The sequence below is a fragment of the Malus sylvestris genome, chromosome 8, assembly GCF_916048215.2.
Source record: "Malus sylvestris chromosome 8, drMalSylv7.2, whole genome shotgun sequence".
NCBI classification, from domain to species: domain Eukaryota; kingdom Viridiplantae; phylum Streptophyta; class Magnoliopsida; order Rosales; family Rosaceae; genus Malus; species Malus sylvestris.
Window position 1 is genome coordinate 25621061 of NC_062267.1, and position 6073 is coordinate 25627133.

Below are 6073 nucleotides of genomic sequence, written 5' to 3' on the forward strand. Positions count from 1 at the left end.
AGGTAAAAAAAAAAAACTAATATTCCACTAAATAAGGAAAAGATGCATCAAACAACTAAGAGGAGTAACTTGCATATGTTCTTTTTTGTCAAACACCGTGAGGAGTGCCTTTCTCTCCTCCGTGAGAGCCTTTCCCTCCTCCGTGAGGGTCCTTCCTTTGTGAGGGTTGCCAGTGATTTTAAGCCTTCGTCCGGTTTGGTCCACTTTCCCAATAGATGCGCAGTACCTTTCTCCAAATCTGCAAAGTTTTTCCCCTATTTATTCTAAGTTTTTCCCATCCATCCGCAGTGACTTTCCCTTTTTTCTTCTTACGGGAATTTATTTCTCACCTACCGGTTTCGAATTGGAGTTACTCCCAGCCCTCTTTGCCCTCCTTCTTTCCTTAATTTCACCTTCCAACTGTTATTTCTCCGTCCTTCCTGTCAGATTATCCCTTCCGAGGTCAGATCTAGGTCTGCAAGTCTTGTCACAGGTATGGTAGGAAGGAGAAACAGAGGGAAATTTCTAATCAGACATGAATGCACTGGCCCTTTGAAGAAAGGTGAGAGCTCTATCCAACAGTGGAGTGGGTCCGGTTATAAATTCCTTCCACCAGATCCAGGCAAAGAAGCAATTTTCCAAAAGCAACTTCGGCGTTATTCAACAACAACTCGAGCCAACCACCTAAGACTTGTCATCAGGGATATTAATAAAGAGGTATGCTTCAATTTCGTGATACAAATCTCTGTTGGTCTGATTGTGTTCATTTGGTACATCCAGTTATTCTCTACCAGCTTGAAGGTTAGTGAGAGGGTTTGTGAAAAAAGAAGAAAGAAAACGGGGAGACAAGCTTACTTTTTACTGTGTTCTACTGGATTAATTATTCTCTGGGCATACCAACCAGTTCCATATCAAATGGCAGGAGAGGGGGTGGATGATCTTGTGGTCCACTTAGAGAAAAGCTTGGATATATCTACTATGGAACAAGGAATTAAATTGGTGGGCAAGGCATTGGTCAGTAAAACCCTTAACAAATGGGGGATTCGCAACATTCTCAGATCTTCATGGCAGAGGTGGGGAGAAATAGAAATCAAGTGGGTCAAAGAAAACACCTTCGTTATCAAAGTCAAGGATGAAAGTACGGCTGCTAAAATAATTGATCAGGTCCCATGGGCGGTTATGAAGCAAAACTTTGTAGTGAAAAGATGGCCCTCGGAGCTAGCCTTGGAGGAAATAGACATGCAAAGAATTTCGTTTTGGATTCAAATAAGGGGAGTGCCTCCTTTTCAGAGCTCTGAAGCGAATATCATGCGGTTGGCATCAAAGATTGGGAAGGTTCAAATAGTGGAGGACCCAGCAAAATCCAGGGGTTTTTTGAGAGTGAAAGTGGAGGTGGACACAAATTATCCTCTAACTACAGGGTGTTGGCTTCCAAGGGACAACAACAAGGAGTCTTGGATTGAATTCAGGTACGAAAGGTTACAGGACTTCTGCTATCGATGTGGTAGGATCGGACACCCGAACACTGAATGTCATTTTGAAGCAGTAAAAGGGGGGATGGCTGGATATGGTGAGTGGACTAAAACGGCTCTTGTTAGGGATATTAGTGAGACTCCTAGACAGTTGCCCATCAACCAGGGGGAAAGAAGGCATGCGGGAGCAATGCGAGTGGGTCGAAATGTGTCGAATAGGACTCAAGGGGCTGCGGGTAACGGAGAAAAGGATACCATTGAAGGAGAAAATGCAGTAGAAGTAACTGAGAGTGAGGAAGGCCCGGACCTGAAGATAATTCATTCCCAACCGGATCAGAGTCAATCGATATCCATCAGTAGGGGTGATAAGTGGTCAGGAAAAAACAAGAAGAGGGAGTTGGACGTGATCAACAGAGATGTGGGTCAATCAACTCGAAAGAAATCAAGAGCAGCGGCAGGAAATAATGGGGTTAATGACAACGAAGGGGAAGGCAAAGGAATAGATCTGGTTCAGAATCATGTGGGAGCTTCTTCCCAAGGCGGTGGCGGCTGGCCTTCAACAGCCACAACATCGCCATGACACACCTATTTTGGAACTGCCGTGGCTTAGGGCCTGACACGGTAGTTCGTGCCCTTCATGGGCAAATCAGGGATCATAGACCCTCTATGATCTTTATCTCGGAAACAAAAATGAAAGATCATAGAATAATAGGGGTGAGAAGGAGAATGGAATATGCTAACGGGTTTAATGTTGCACCGATTGATAGAGCGGAAGGTCTCAGTCTCTGGTGGGATGATTCGATTCAGGTGGATGTAATGGAATATTCTAAGCATCTCATTGATGCTCGCTGCTGTATTGTTGAATCGGCTGTGGTGTTTCGGTTTACTGGTATTTACGGTACGTCTTACAGGGCTGAAAAGGAAGTATTTTGGAGGGGAATGATTCAGAATTTTAATCCGGAGAGTTCCCCGTGGATATGTGGAGGCGATTTCAATGAGTTTTTATGGGATCATGAGAAAGTGGGTGGGGCTGAAGTTAGGTACAACTGGCCTAGGTATCTGGAGGAATTTATGAGTAAGGGGGAGATCATGGATTTAGGCTTCAATGGCCATAAGTTCACTTGGCGGGGGACTCGAAACGGGCAACTTGTTGAGGCCCGGTTGGATAGGGTTTTGGTGAATGATTGTTGGTTATCTACTTGGCCTAACTCCTTTGTTACTAATGCCTTGACTCTTGGATCTGATCATTGCCCTGTGGTTCTTCGGTGTGAACGGAAATCGGTTAGACATAAAAAGTTGTTCCGCTTTGAGGCCTTCTGGGCAAAAGATGCTGAGTGCAAAGAGGTAGTGAGGAGAGCGTGGGAGATTAGCAGCGACGGATCTCGGGTAACAAAATGGAATAAGAAGCTGCTTAACTGCCGTACCTCCTTAACAAGCTGGAGTAAGGAAAAATTTAAACAGAGAGGGCGGCATATAAAGGATATGACGGATCATTTGGGCAGGTTACAAGAGAATTGGGGCATGAATGCTCAAGAAATTGATTCCCTATCTAGAAATCTTGATCTTTTGTTGAGACAAGAAGAGTGTTTTTGGCAGCAAAGATCTAGAGTTCAATGGCTTAAGGAAGGGGATGCTAATACCAAATTCTTTCATCAATCCACTCTGTATAGAAGAAGAAGAAATACGGTGTTAGCTTTAAAAAACAGACATGGGAATTGGATTGAAAACCCTCATCAGGTTAGGCGATTGTTTGATGAGTACTTCATAGATCTCTTCACGTCTTCTGGTCACAGGGAGTGGGGCAATTTATTAGATTGTGTTGTCCCAAAAATTTCAGATGAAATGAATGAGTCTCTAATGGCAGTGGTCTCGAGTGATGAGGTCAGAGTTGCTGCCATGCAGATGGGAAGTTTAAAAGCTCCGGGCCCTGACGGCTTTTCGGGAATCTTTTATCAAACTAATTGGGACACCATTGCTGCAGAGGTGAATGAATTAATTTGGGATATGATGAATGGAACGGACATCCCAGGGGGAATTAACGCTACACACTTGGTGCTGATTCCGAAGGTGCCTAAATCGGAATCTGTGGAGCAATTTCATCCCATTAGCCTCTGCAACTATTCTTATAAGGTGCTTTCCAAGGTTTTGGCAAATCGTCTCAAAGTGGTTATTCCGGATTTGATTTCTCCTTCCCAAAATGCTTTTGTGGCGGAGAGGCAAATTCAAGACAATATTGGAATTGCTCATGAGCTTTTTCATTTCCTAAAGACTAGAAAAGCTAGGAGTCAATTCGAATTGGGAATAAAGTTGGATATGCAAAAGGCCTATGATAAGGTGGAGTGGGACTTTTTAATGGCTGTCATGGAGAAGATGGGATTCGATGAAAGATGGCGAATGTTGATTTTGGGATGTATATCGTCGGTGAACTTTTCCATCTTGCTAAATGGTCAACCGGGATCTAAATTTGCTCCGTCTCGCGGGCTTCGGCAAGGCGATCCTCTATCCCCTTACTTGTTCCTTCTGGTTAGTGAAGTTCTATCTCTTATTATCCAACAGGCTTGTGAGAGGAAGTGGTTAAGGGGGGTGCAAATGAACCCGGCAGGTCCGAGTATTTCCCATATTCTATTTGCTGATGATACTCTGATCTTTATTAAGGCTGAGGAAGAGAACTGTAGGCATCTTATTCAGCTGATTGATAATTTTTGTGCGGCTTCTGGACAACATGTGAATAAGTCTAAATCCAGTGTGTGTTTTGGTTCCAATGTCCCTGAGGAGGTCTCTCGACATCTATATAATATTCTTGGTTTTGAGAGGGTGGGTGATCCGGGGATGTATCTCGGGGTTCCTGCTATATGGGGAAGATCTAAAAAAGCCGGGTTGGCCTATGTTAAAGGCAGGCTTCTGGATAAATTGCAGGGATGGAAAAAATCCACTCTCTCACAAGCCGGCCGGGAGATCCTGATTAAGGCGGTGGCACAAGCCATTCCAGCTTATCCTATGAATTTGTTCAAATTTCCTGTTTCTTTTTGCAATGAAATGGATGCATTGATAACTAAATTCTGGTGGGGTCAAAAACTTGGTGAAAATCGGATCCATTGGGTTTCCAGGGAGAGATTGGGTCGGTCTAAGGAGGAAGGGGGCCTCGGCCTAAGGAGTTTTACGATTTTCAATGATGCTCTGTTGGCCAAACAGTGTTGGAGATTGATCTATGAACCTAACACATTATGGGCCCTTGTTCTTAAGGCCCGTTATTTTCCTAATTGCTCATTCCTTGATGCTAAGAAGGGTGAGAGAGCTTCTTGGGTTTGGGCTAGCCTTCTTGCTGGAAGAGAGATTCTTAGGGCAGGTGCTCATTGGCAGATCATGGACGGAAATGACACGAGGGTTTGGGTGGATAGATGGATCCCCCCCATCCCTTTAGGGAGACCGTCCCCGTTGGGGTCAGTTCAAGTTTCGAAAAATCTAAAGGTGAAGTCCCTTATCTGTCCGGTGAGCGGGGAATGGGACTTGGATTTTTTAAAACCTTTCTTGGCGGATTCTGAAGTTGAGGCGATATTGGATTTGCACACCGGTGATCCGATGCTTAAGGATAGATTGGTTTGGCCCTTTGATAAGAGGGGGTCTTATTCTGTGAAATCAGGCTACTATTGGAGTCTCAATCGATCCCAAGTTCGCTGCCAACAACCTACCAGGTTGGTCTCCATTCCTTCTACCTTATGGAAAAATGTATGGAAGTTGAAGGTTCCTCCTAAAATTCGAACTTTCTTGTGGAAGACCCTGCATGCGGCTTTAGCTACAATGAAGAATTTATATATTCGAAGATCTTCCCCCTCTCCCACCTGCCCTCTGTGTAACTCCTTTGATGAGTCCATAGAACATCTCTTTCTTTTCTGTCCATGGGTGGAGGTGGTATGGTTTGGAGGAAGGCTGAATCTGAGACCTAACCGGCAGCAAGTTTCGAGTTAGGCTAGTTGGCTCGTGCAAATGGGTGCGGCAGAGAATGGGTCAGTGGAGGTGAGGATTGATCGAATTTCCTATATTGCTTTTACATGCTGGCATATTTGGAAATCTAGATGTGATTTTCAGTTCAACAATCAGGTTATCTATCCCAGCAGGGTGGTTGCTGCTGTCTCCAGATCGGTCTCGGATTACCAGGGGACAATCTTAAGGCAGAGCTCCCGTTCTTTGCTAAACCATTCGAGTTTGGAAGATGGGGTTAAGTGGACTCATCCGGATCATGGTGTTATCAAAATAAACGTGGATGCCAGCTGGGAGGCAAAGTCGGGGGTGGGTTTCACGGGGGTTGTGGCGAGGGATGAGCATGGTTGTTTTTTGGCTGCCTTTAGGCAGAAGATTAAGGCTACTGGTGCTACTATGGCGGAAGCTTTGGCCATTTTGCATGGGTGTAATCTGGGGGTAAGCAATGGTTGGAATTCGATATGTGTTGAATCTGACTCATACGATGCTATCTCTTGTTTGTGGGATCCGGCTAAGAAGGGCAATTGGGATGCTTTTCCAGTTCTCAGGAAGTGCCTTAGATTGGGAAGGGCTTTTCAAGCTTGCCGCTGGTCTTGGGTTCCAAGACTGGCCAATTCGGTAGCGGACTGTTTGGCGTCGCGCAA